The sequence below is a fragment of the Haliotis rubra genome, unplaced genomic scaffold (assembly GCF_003918875.1).
Source record: "Haliotis rubra isolate DU_JTF1 unplaced genomic scaffold, ASM391887v1 Scf125, whole genome shotgun sequence".
In the NCBI taxonomy this organism is placed as follows: domain Eukaryota; kingdom Metazoa; phylum Mollusca; class Gastropoda; order Lepetellida; family Haliotidae; genus Haliotis; species Haliotis rubra.
Window position 1 is genome coordinate 1,368,625 of NW_025765170.1, and position 12,431 is coordinate 1,381,055.

The 12,431-nt window shown below is 41.9% G+C and overlaps 1 protein-coding gene across 1 annotated transcript in view; it reads left to right on the plus strand.

Moving 5' to 3' along the window:
* Positions 1 to 12,431, plus strand: part of LOC124266361 (probable G-protein coupled receptor CG31760) — a 259,647-nt gene that overhangs the window by 163,415 nt on the left and 83,801 nt on the right. The gene's annotated exons all lie outside the window — the stretch shown is intronic.

Sequence of the window (12,431 nt, forward strand, 5' to 3'; positions counted from 1 at the left end):
ACGTTTTTCTAAAGCAGTTGCGTCCCTACAACACGATCACCTGATACGATGCCCTTTCTGTTGTAACCCTCATACATTCATACACTCAGGCACGTGTTTGGAGCTCTCTGTTGGACTGAAGTTCAGAATGTATTCACAACATGGAGCAGTGTTTGCCCTCAACCCTGTAGAGCTGCAGGCCCTAAGGACCCAGGGTCCCGATCCACAAAGCCTTCGTAACGTTACGACCTGTCGTAACTCTATAGTTTATCATAGGCTTACGAATGTCGTAGCGCTACGAACGCTTTGTGGATCGACACCCTGAACCATAAAAAGTTGTGGGTCCCGATCAGAAAGTGTAGGGCCAAAATTTTTAGCTGCGACATAAGCAATTCCCAAGTTTTACACCGCTTTTAGCAATATTCCAGCAATATCAGGGTGGGGGACACACGGAAAATGAGCTTCACACATTGTACCCATGTGGGGAATCGAACCCGGGTGTTCGGCGTGACGAGCGAACGCTTTAACCACTATGCTACCCCACCGCCGAAAAATTCCCAGCAAACCTCCCAGCAAACAAGGTCATATGATGAGCTGTAAGCCCTAAGGACCCAGATCCATGAAACGTTGTGGGTCCTGATCAGAAAGTGTAGGCCCTATATTTTAAGCTACGATATAAGTAATTCCCAGCAGACAAGGTCATGAGGACCTGCAGAAAACAAAAGCTGTGGGTCCGAGTGGTTTTCAGTCGGCTTCGGGTCTAAGCACCGACGTTAATTTCGAACGCTGACATGGAGAGTGATGCTTAAATCACTGTTTGTACAACACGACTACAACCCGAGTCAGCGATTAGTGATTTGGCTACCAAAGCAGCGTTCTGGTTGAAACTCACTATATGGCTGGAAAAATGCCGATGTGACCTAAACCCCAACTCATCATTATCTTCTGGCTGAAGTAAGATGTGACCCGTGAAGACCTGGGTTAGAATTGGTCTTCAGCAACCCATGCTTGTCTTAAGAGGTATCTAACGGGATTGGGTGGTCAGGCTTGCTAACTTGGTTGACACATGTGGTCGTATCCCAATTGCGAAGATCGATGCTCATGCTGTTGACCACAGGATTGTCAGGTTCAGATTCGATTCATTTATTTACAGACCGCTGGAATAATGATGTATGGGACGTTTAGCAACAACAAAACACTCACTCACTCACTCACCCACCCATGCCCACTAACTCACTCACTCACTCACTCACTCACTCAGCCATTATTGTGAAATTATTATATCACGGTTTTCACTAAGCTATATACACATTTTGAATGCCAGTAACAAGCTACAGTTTAATCAGTCTCGTCATGGCAAGAAACACCTACTTCACCTCTTCATCTCTACACCGTTTCAACGCTTTGATCTGAAACCGAGAACATCATTAACAGAAAACGGATACATACAAACCATCCCGTTACTGCGTTCCAAGATCTGTACTGGTCTGTTAGGTGGGACTGTTAAGGAGTGTCTCAATGTAATAAAACCAGTGTCGTATTTCCATCGTATATCTTACGTATACAATGAAATATGCATGAGACCCCCTATCACTCGAACTCAATAACCCGAGACACGGTTTGCCAGTGCGGCAAGGCTTCTTGGACCGATGCTCCGATCACATTGCAGCCTCGTCGTTGCCAGAGGTATTTGTGCGTGCTGCACGAGCTAGATATGCTCCAAGCTCTGAAACTATAGCCACATGTCGCGCAAGTAGGGATATACGCCTAATTTGCTGATCAAAGACAATTAATTATTTATTCTCCGAAGAGGTCGTAGACAAAGCGAATACACAATGATGTTACGAGAGATACCATGAACAAAAATACTTTGTTTTATTTAATGCAAAAAACTAATTACTTATTCTCATTGTGTGAATTTTTAAAATAGTTGTGATTTGGGGGTCATCCCGAGTTCAAAAGCTGAAATAGGATACTTTCAGTCAAGCCGTTTCAGGTTTTGTGCTGCGTGTTTTAGTCGGAAACAGTTGTCTGACTGTCATTACCAAAGCAGTCTTAATGGAGTCTCCGTGTATACGCGTTGACCCGTATTATAAAGAATCCTGGATTTTAGAAAATACAGGATAAAACTAGGAACCGGATATAACATGTATCTGAACGACCAATTACTGATATCGTCAACTGTAATTAATTGATTTACCTAACCTATTATCAGATCTCCCAGTTATCATTTTCTCATTACTAAGTAGCAAAGCCTGATTAAATAGATATTCCCTAACGACTAACCGAGAAATAAAAACGACCTTCTAAACAAAAGGGACTGTCGAAGCAGGGGGATTACATCGAGCTGGAAACAAAGTTGGACGTCATTGAGACGGACCCTTGGGAGAGACTGCATGTATAGACTCAGTGAAGAGGAGGATCTTGCCAATAACAACAACAATAGTTTTTTTAATAGAGCCATTGAACTAATGTTTACTTAGTCATGGATGATGTAGACTGGGCGACCCGCGTTATAGCGAGGGAGTGTTTGAATCAAGTATTTCGACACTGATTGACCTGGAGAAATAATTTAAGACTGAGGTCGACAAAATCAGTAATTGGCAGAAGAGAGGTTTAACTTTAACAAAGGTTCAGACATGTTGGGGACCGTCACTTTTATATTATGGACGGGGCGGAAACGAACTGGGATTTTGGTTTGGACGAACTTTTTCAGAAGCTATTACAAACTATACAAAGTGAAATAATCATTATTTTTCCACAACATATATGTTCAGAACATCCAGTATCATCATCATCATCATCATCATCATTTTAAGAACATTCAGTATGCCCATGACAAACTATCATCATGATCATCATCATCATCACCACATCATCATCAATATCATCATCATCATCATCATCATTATCAGAACATCTAGTACATCCTTGAAAAACTATCATCATCATCATCATCATTACTCAAACATTTTCGCAAACAGATGATATTTATAATAACTTAATCACGTCCTGTTCCCGACGTTCTATTCCCCAACATGGTATGAAAAAGCCAGACCTTTTTAGAAAGCTTTTAGACTGACTACAATAGTGTATCCACGTCGGAATACGGTGTTTAAAATCGATATCGGCGTCATGTGGAAGGAGTTAGTGTTTCTGATATAGCATGCTGGTTATTTCTGTTCAGAGCGTCATGCAGCGAAGGTCCTGTAATCAGACTAAAGTTCCCGCAATCTCAGGGCGGGTCTCGCCAGGCGACTGGCCTTTCACATGTACAACCATTCCGGGACTCGAACCCGGGTCTTCCTAAAACATGGATCAGCTACTTCACCACTCAATGTCTGTTAAATGGCGGATGTGATACAGGATTTGGCAGTTTTTAAGAACCATTTTTATTGGCATTATTGACTAGATAAATAACATGCTCCATGATTTATTTTCTTACGTTTTACTCCGTTTTCTTTTGCAAAATCACGATAGGGGACTCCAGAAATGGGCTTCACACACTGTGCCCACGTGGAGAATCGAACCCGGGCCTTCGGCGTGACCAGCGAACACTTTACCACTAGGCTACCCCACCGCCCCTGTGTGATTAGAGGCAACGGACGCCCTTTATCGTGGTGGCACTGCGTATTGACGCCCATGTAGATCATATTGCTTGAATATTGCGGAGTAAAACCATATTTATTCAATTATATACATATATCCATATTTGTATCACTTGTGGATAGGATAGAAACTTTGTTCTTTACGATTAGACCCGTGAAGATCCGGGGTAGAATAGGTCTTCGGCTGAAAACATAACCCAGTGACTCATGCACTGACAACAGAAATGTGAAACTGCGGAGCAAAGTTACTTTCTCCACCGGTTTAACTATAAATACTCGTCCCGTTTCAAACTTCAGTTAGATCTGACCTGATGACATCCCGTTAAAGACACCAGTTTCTCTCTCCTGGTCCTGTGTCATAGGGGCGGTAGGGTAGCCTAGTGGTTAAAGCGTTCGTTCGTCCCTAGACGACCCGGGTTCGATTCCCCACATGGGTACAATGTGTGAAGCCCATTTCTGGTGTCCCCCGCCGTGATATTACTGGAATATTGCTAAAAGCGGAGTAAAACTAAACTCATTCACTCACTTCTGTGTCATATGTCCCGATGGTGAGAATCTGCTCATATCGTTCAGTCACTGGATTTTGTGGTCCAGACTCGATTATTTACAGGCAGTCGGGACATTGCGAGAATATTCGTGACTTTGGCGTTTAACAAACGACGCGTAAAAACGATCAGTACATTGTACATCACCATTCGGATCTTCTCGGGATATTCCGCTACCGAATAATTCATGACGTATTCGCTTGATCACGGGTGAACTAAATGAGCAGCACACGTGATATCTTTCAAGGGACATAACTCCTAATGCTCGATTGTATTTTCGTCTAGAGTCAGGCAAAAGAATTCTATTATTTTCGGTTTTACGCCGCTTTCAGAAATTTTCCACCAACATCAAGGCTGGGGACACGAGGGGCATCACATATTGTACCCATGTGGGGAATCGAACCCGGGTCTTCAGCGTGACAAACGGGCGCTTTAACCACTAGGCTACCCCACCGCCCCCGATTGGTAACTGAAAATTGTAGGTGTAGGAGTCACATGTAATTAACAAATTGGTACAGTTGACAGATTTTGTATTGCTGTGTGTGGATGAGTTTTGAGGCGGCTTTCGGCAGTACACAAGTCTGGGCGGTGTGGTAGCCTATTGGGTAAAGCATTCACTCGTCACGCCGAAGACGCAGGTTCGATTCCCGACATGGGTACAATGTGTGAAGCCCATTTCTGGTGCCCCCCGCCGTGATGTTGCTTGACTATTGCTAAAAGCGGCGTAAAACCATACTCACTCAATCACTCACTCACTCCAGCCATATCATGGCGTGCCAGCTTAATGACGGAGGACCACCCATGACATCCAGGTCACAGACGATTACCTATACTGCAAAACGCAGGAGCAGGGAGCAGGCAAACCAGGCGAAACGGAATTCGAACCCATAACCACAGGATTCTGACGTACCCAAGGGACGCAACTCTGTACAACGAATTGGAGCGACAATTGGGTCACTAATGCCCCGGTCTATTTGTGACATTGTGTGTGAAGGTGTAGACCCAGTGTCTACACAGACAATTTTGTCAATACCAATGATAAACCTGAGATAAAGAAAAAAGGATCATTCATCCACGTTTTGTCTGCATCTGCAGCTAAATCAGAAACAGCGTGGTACAAATCAGATCCGTCTGATGCCATAATCCAGCCTCATCGATCTGAACATGATCAGAGTCTTATCCTTAGTTGCTTATCCGATGGTTTCATTGTATCGATCCGTGCCATTATCCTCATGGAGCACTCCGCTCGCTGAGTACTGTTATAGCATGGTAAAACGAAAATACGCCATTGCGAACAATACAGACTGGCACTGTCATTAGCATGCGCATGCGCTGGTTCACATACATAATGAAAGGGTTGAATTGAGGTGAGGTTAAAGGGGGGTTAACGTCGCGTTCAAGATTATTGTACTTATGTGCGTGTCTGTCTCTGTCTGTCTGCTTGTTCTAGTCCGGACTGATGTCGGTTTGATAGTGCTAACCTTAGGGCTGGCTAAAATGATCGATAATCGGCAATATCGTCGATATTAAAAATTATTCATGATTATCGTTATGAAAATTGTGTTATCGATACTATTGTACATTGACATTTGTGATAGGAGGATCATGTTTTAATTTACTCACACAATATACACAGTTAGGGCGGCTCTACATTAAGTTGAGTGCGCTGTTTTGTTAGTTACACATGCAAAAACATGTCATCTCGGACCAGTGATGTGAAATATATCAATTTCTTTCAAACATTTTTTGGCAAAGTTACTTCTCCGATATTTATCGATATTTGTCATTTAGCCAGCCCTACCTAACCCACAGAGACGCCATTCCGCAATTTAACCTGAGCACCCCTCAGACACAATATATACTACCCATCAAAAGTTTAGACTCACTAGTGTAGTTTAGACTTCCTTCAGTCAATTGTTCTAAACTAGATTTTGAAATTTTTTCCATACTGTTTAAAGGTACTTTTTGCACATGAACTGATGTATTGTAAAACAAATTCGTAACGTTGAAAAGATTATTGTCATGAGTTCAATAAATGATGAAACTCATTTAAAATTGGCGAATTCTTAACAAAACTTTACACCAAAACGCACCTGTTCACATGCACGATATTTGCACATGCTTTTCGGCAATTTGACGTAGGAGCATTGTACAATTCATCTGCATAATGTTTGCAGTTGGTTCCCCCAAGTTAGTGGAAAAATTCATCTTCGATGTAACCATATATACATCCATAACATTTAGTGAGTGTTTTAAGTGAGTCTAAACTTTTGATGGGTAGCATAACTTATCCGAACCGACAGTCCTTGTTTTATACCCATAATGCCACGCGAAAGGCAGGGTACCAGGAAGGATGCAGCTTACCGAATCTGAAAAGGCAAACCAGTGGTTGATAGTGTGAACAAAGTTTTACGTTTCTAAGATACAAAGAACAATACACCCCGTTGCAGAAATCTTGCAAGTCTAAAGACATGGTTTGTATCTAACCTGATTAAAAGATTTATGGCCCCAGCAGGATTAGTTGGTTGTAGGTCTGAACCTATTTTGGAACTTTTATCGTTCCGCCTTCCTCCTCGTATTAAGGTTTCAGTGACGTCAATTACGTCTAGCCAACAATATTCGCCCTAGTTCACGGACGGGGATATTAGGGTCAGAGACTACTGACTGTTTACTTTATTTGTTGTTTTACGCCGCACTCAGTAAGATTCCACTTAGATGGTGGCGTCTGTAAATAATCGAGTCGGAACCAGACAATCCAGTGGTCAACAGCGTGAGCGTGGATATACGCAAATTTGGAAACAATGACATGTGTCAACCAAGTCAGCGAGCCTGACCACCCGATCCCGTTAGTCGCCTCTTGCGACAAGCATGGGTTACTAGAGGCCAATTCTAACCCTGTTCAGGGGCCCGTTTCACAAAGCGATCGTACCGCTACGACTGTCGGAAATCTATGTTAAAGTATGGGAGTTATCACCTAAGCGCTACAATCGCTTTGTGAAATGTGGCCTAAGTGCATGACTTCTATAAGATATAATTGATAATGTCGGACCTCCCAAAATGTAAATGTATGGTTACATTTTGGTAGGCTGTAGTCTGGATGAGTGAAAAAATATATTTTAGTCCGTTCTGTGTTGGTTGTGACCTGGACGTCTCAACATTCCACCGTCACCGTCACCAGCACCAGCAGCTTAACAGGTGCATGGCAAATAATGAATGAAGTCTGTTACGAGGCCATATCCATTGCACGCATCCAGTACATCCTTCAAACGAGCGCTCATTCTTGGCATTCGTGACACGCACCGTGTTAAGAAACTAGCTGAATTATGTGCAGTGACACTGAAAAAACAACATGCACAACCGGGAGATTTCGTTGTCAACACGGAAGTAAGGTTCTCGCTCAGTGAGTGTGACCTTGATCGGGTTTTATAACGAGGATCTTATGTAACGCTGATTAACTTTTAAATAGAAAAAAAACACACTTTAGAGTCTAGTTACCATTTTAATTGTTAAATTGATATCCTTGGTGTGGAGGTTAGCAAGGTTTTTTTATTGAATCAAAAAATGAAATATATGAGGCACACTATAACGGGAAACGAGGGTGATAGAGTTGAAAAAAATATGACCACGAAGAAGTTGTTGGGAAAAGTTGCTGAATTTCTTGTTAACAGGGTTTTTTTTTTTAGTTATTGCCAAATGTGCTTCTAATCACGTTAAGATGTGTTTGATAGAGTCGGGTTCTCGACTTCACACCCGTTATTACAATCTATCTGATAAGTGGGCTCGGAGGGCGTTAGGTTGCAGAAGAAACATCAACGTGATGGATTACCAGAGGAAAAATGTTTTATGCATATTGAAAAAAGATTCTAAAACTCAAATTCAGTTCGAAAATAGGTTTTTGGTTTAAAAAGACGAATTTCTTAACAGCTCGAAGCTACATAGGATGGGCAGCACCTACGTGTGTGAAAACACTTAAAGGGGCACTACATGTGGGCACATTGCCAGTCCCAGCGAATTTTATTAAAGCAATTCAGACTCGACTTTGTTTGTCTACTAACATAAATGTTAATATAACATTGTCATATTCAGTTACATAGTTCCGAACCGCCGTGGTATTGCTGGCACTTTGTTCAAAGCGGCGTAAAACTAAATTCACTCACTACATAGTTCAGTGACATTTAACCATTCAGCTAAATCATCTCTATGTTTGATACATTTCATTGCATATTATGCAATAGTCAATTACAATCGATGACTAGGCTTTCGTGTCAGTCAATCTATTGTTATTCACCCTTACCGTAATAGATTAAATCATTATACATTTTTTATCCACGGTAATATGTCGTATTAATCCGTTACATGAGCATTTGCGATATACAAGTCAGGGTGTAACCTAGTGGTTGAAGCGCTCACTCGTCACGCAAAAGAGTCAGAGAGTGAGTGTGGTTTTACGCCGCTTTTAGCAATATTCAAGCAATATCATGGCGGGGGACACCAGAAATGGGTTTCACACATTGTACCCCTGTGGGGAATCGAACCCGGGTCTCCGACGTTACGAACGAACGCTTTAACCATTAAGTTACCCCACCGCCCTTCACGCAGAAGACACAGGCTCGATTCCCCACATGGGTACAATGAGTGAATATTGGAATATTGCTTCGAACTAATTCTCAGAAAGTTCAAGAATACTTGAAATAATAATTGACATATGATGACAGGGATGAATAGGATCTTTTTAACTTCTTCTTCTGACTGACTGACTGACTGACTGAGTTTGGTTTTACGCCGCTTTTAGCAATATTCCAGCAATATCACGGCAGGGGACACCAGAAATGGGCTTCACTCATTGTACCCATGTGGGGATTCGAACCCGGGTCTTCGGCGTGACGAGCGAACGCTTTAACCACTAGGCTACCCCACCGCTCAACTTCTTCTGAACAGTATACGTGTCGCTGAACAGGATGCCCAACATCATGAAGACCTATTAATTTGGAATTCTGACTGCTTGTGCACAGACTCTTCGCTCACTACATCTGTGCAGGAAACTCCTCTCATCGTTTCAGCTGCTATGCGAGCAGGTATTCTGTACATGGTAGTTGTACCATTGATTGTATGGTGTACAGTAACTGTTCTGGAACACAGATACTGATTTTCCTTCCAGACGTCGTGTAGGCAAAGCAGAAATCAACGAGGTGCTCAACAGGAATGCCCCATTTTACACATGTTTGGTGTGTCAAATGGTTGTCGATTGGAAAGTGAGTTTAGTTTTACGCTGCTTTTGGCAATATTCCAGCAAGATCACAACGATGAACACGAGAAATGGGCTTCACTCAGTGTGATATACCCATGTGGGGAATCGAACCCGGGGTTTTGGACTGACGAGCGAACGCTGTAACTACTAGGCTAATCCACCGCCCCGTGCTGGCACTACAATAGTCGGAATAAGTGCACGCAGTCACACACACGCACACATACACACACACACACACACACACACACACGTGCATCTCGATGCATGTAAGTGAAATGATTTAAGTTCAGTAAACCTCATCACCCATCCTCAGTTAACATCTACATCTACAGCTGAATCAGTTTGTTTGTCTGAAATGAAGGAACGAGAAAATGCGTCGAGATTGTTATGGATCACAAATAGCTCCAGAGGGTGACTGCCTTGTACCGCACAGTGCTCGGCTCCCTTTAACGTCACAATAAACCATGGGCAGAATATGGCATTGAATAACTCTATGATTTCAATATGCGCTGTCATTTCTAATTTTCTTTATACTATTGGTTATTGAAATGATGGGATCTTTGCATCGCATGAAACATCAGAATCTCAAACAACGCTCACATACAGGAAATTACATCTCATGCAGTGACCAGGCTGGAATTTGTTATTAAATTCCCCAAGAAAAAATCTCATAATTCTCAAAGATATGTGAACTATTCTGGTTTCTTGACCACCCCATCCCCAATTCATGCCAGCGCATAAGATAGTAGAGGATAAATCGTTCTAAGGCCATGTGTGTGTCGTGTTTATCACCCGAATGGGATTTCCTGTTTGCTCTCTCCGACGTCCGCGCGCTTGCTGTGCTCGCGATGCCGTTCAGGTGACGGAAAAACCCGATGATTGGTTTCAAGTTAACACCGTGATTAATCGCAGCGTCGATCTGTGCAATTTAGGAGTACATTTTTAGGAATATATTGACAATGATATGAAATATAGGGATTATCTCAATGCCTCACGCCCAGACCAATATTCCTAATACTCACTTTCCAAGGAAAGGAGAGCAAAAATATATCATTTTACGATTTGCAAAGATATTAGGACCTAGATTGATGTACCCTTGAGTCCCAGACTGCCTGCAATGACATAACCCTTATCGGAATATGCAGATTTAAAAATGATAAAATAACATCATTTGTTGCAGGAATTGCACTCGTATATTTGCCTATTACTAGATTTCCAATATTTTACCATTTTTTTTGACAGATGTGCACACAAACACGACTTCGTTAGTCCCTTGATAGGTATTCATCTTATCTTTAAAAGGAAACGTTATTATTTTCATAGCTGTTTGTCTAACGAGAATTTCTTTCATTTTTAAAGTCGTAAAAGCGTCAAGGATTTAAAAATTATGTGAGGGTATATTTTGTTATATTTGGCCCGTATTACACGGAAGCTACTATATTACGATCCAAGGTTTTAACGATTTCGTCTCGTGGATCATCAGGTCTAGGGCTGTGAATCCAAGATTCTTTTAGAGTATCATCCTGGTCACACTACCATAAAAGTGCTCGGGGGTTTCATGACCTTGCATCATATAAGAACTGCATCATTTCGACTTTCCAACAACATCCCGCTGACACGTTGTGAAATAAATGAAATATTGTTCAAATAAGCGTTAAACCAAACTCACTTAAAGTAGCAAAATCGAATGAGACGTTTGCGTTACATGGGAATCTCTATAAACAGCTCTCACACTTGGGCTTTACTGAAGATGCAAGTGAGGATGTGTTCGGGTTATGTAGGAGTTTCTGAGACCTTACATGATATGATTGAATACGTTTAAAAAGAGACATCTAATCCAGTCAATTCTCTCGATCCAATTCCTTCAAGTCAACGGACAGGTCATGGTATTTTTTCACCTGTCAATGCTTGAGTAGGGCTTAGCACTCGTTTGAACGCAAGTCGTTTTCAACGGAAAATTCCAGTTTATTAGCAAGAATAGCTTACCATGATGCAAGCATTGAGCGTTTTAAGATTCAACATGGTTATTCTGCTTATAAGATGACAAGTATAATCGGAATGCTGGATTCGAACCCCTAATAGGACTTTTGTATGACTAGAGAACGCCTATGATGTCTTAGACGAGACCCGTGAGGATCCGGGGAAGAGCTGACACGACTAACGGGATTGGGTGGTCAGGCTCGCTGACTTGGTTGACACATGTCATCGTATCCCAACTGCGTAGATGCTGTTGATCACCGGATTGTCTGGTCCAGACCATTATTTACAGACCTCCGACATATAGCTGGAATGTTGCTGAGTGCGGCGTAAAACTAAACCCAATCAATCAATCTAAGACGACTTGGGTACGCGTGTCCAATTTTGTCAAAGTTTTGTGTTTATCGTGGTTATATACTACTCAAAGGGACGAGTTTCCTTACTTCTTTTGTTAATCAGTCATGTCGCGACCGATTCTTTCATATTTCAGTAGTTAATCTGTCATGCTTTGACCCGATTCTTTCATCTTCCGATAGTTAATCTGTCACGTCATGACATAGGCTAGTGGTCATTACCTTCTTTGGAGTTTGGAGTTATGCACTTGATGGGATTGAGGGTTTGCACGGTGGAAACAGTATGAGTCTGCAGTCTTGCTCATAATTCTCTCACCATAATGACTGATATCAGGTCGATATATGGAATACAGCAAAGGTTTGCTGTGTTCTTTCCAAATACGAACATAACACTTAGAGACATGTACGCGTGATTAATGAGCCTTGAAAATTGTCCAAGATGAAGGATGTGCCATTGTGAATGTAGGGAATCGAACAAACCCTGCTAAACAATTAGGACATTTGTTCCCGATGTTGACATTGGTATAAATCAATTAGGATTAATGACTCCGACTCTCAATGCCGGAAGCAAATTTGTCTACGAATTACCAAGAATAGAAACAGTTCAAAGACTATGCAATCATGAAAATACGGCATACTTATCCTGCCCTTGCATTTCCGTTGTAACGACCTACTTCTAACTATCCTGTTTGGTAACAAATGTGTCTGCAATTCATTATCC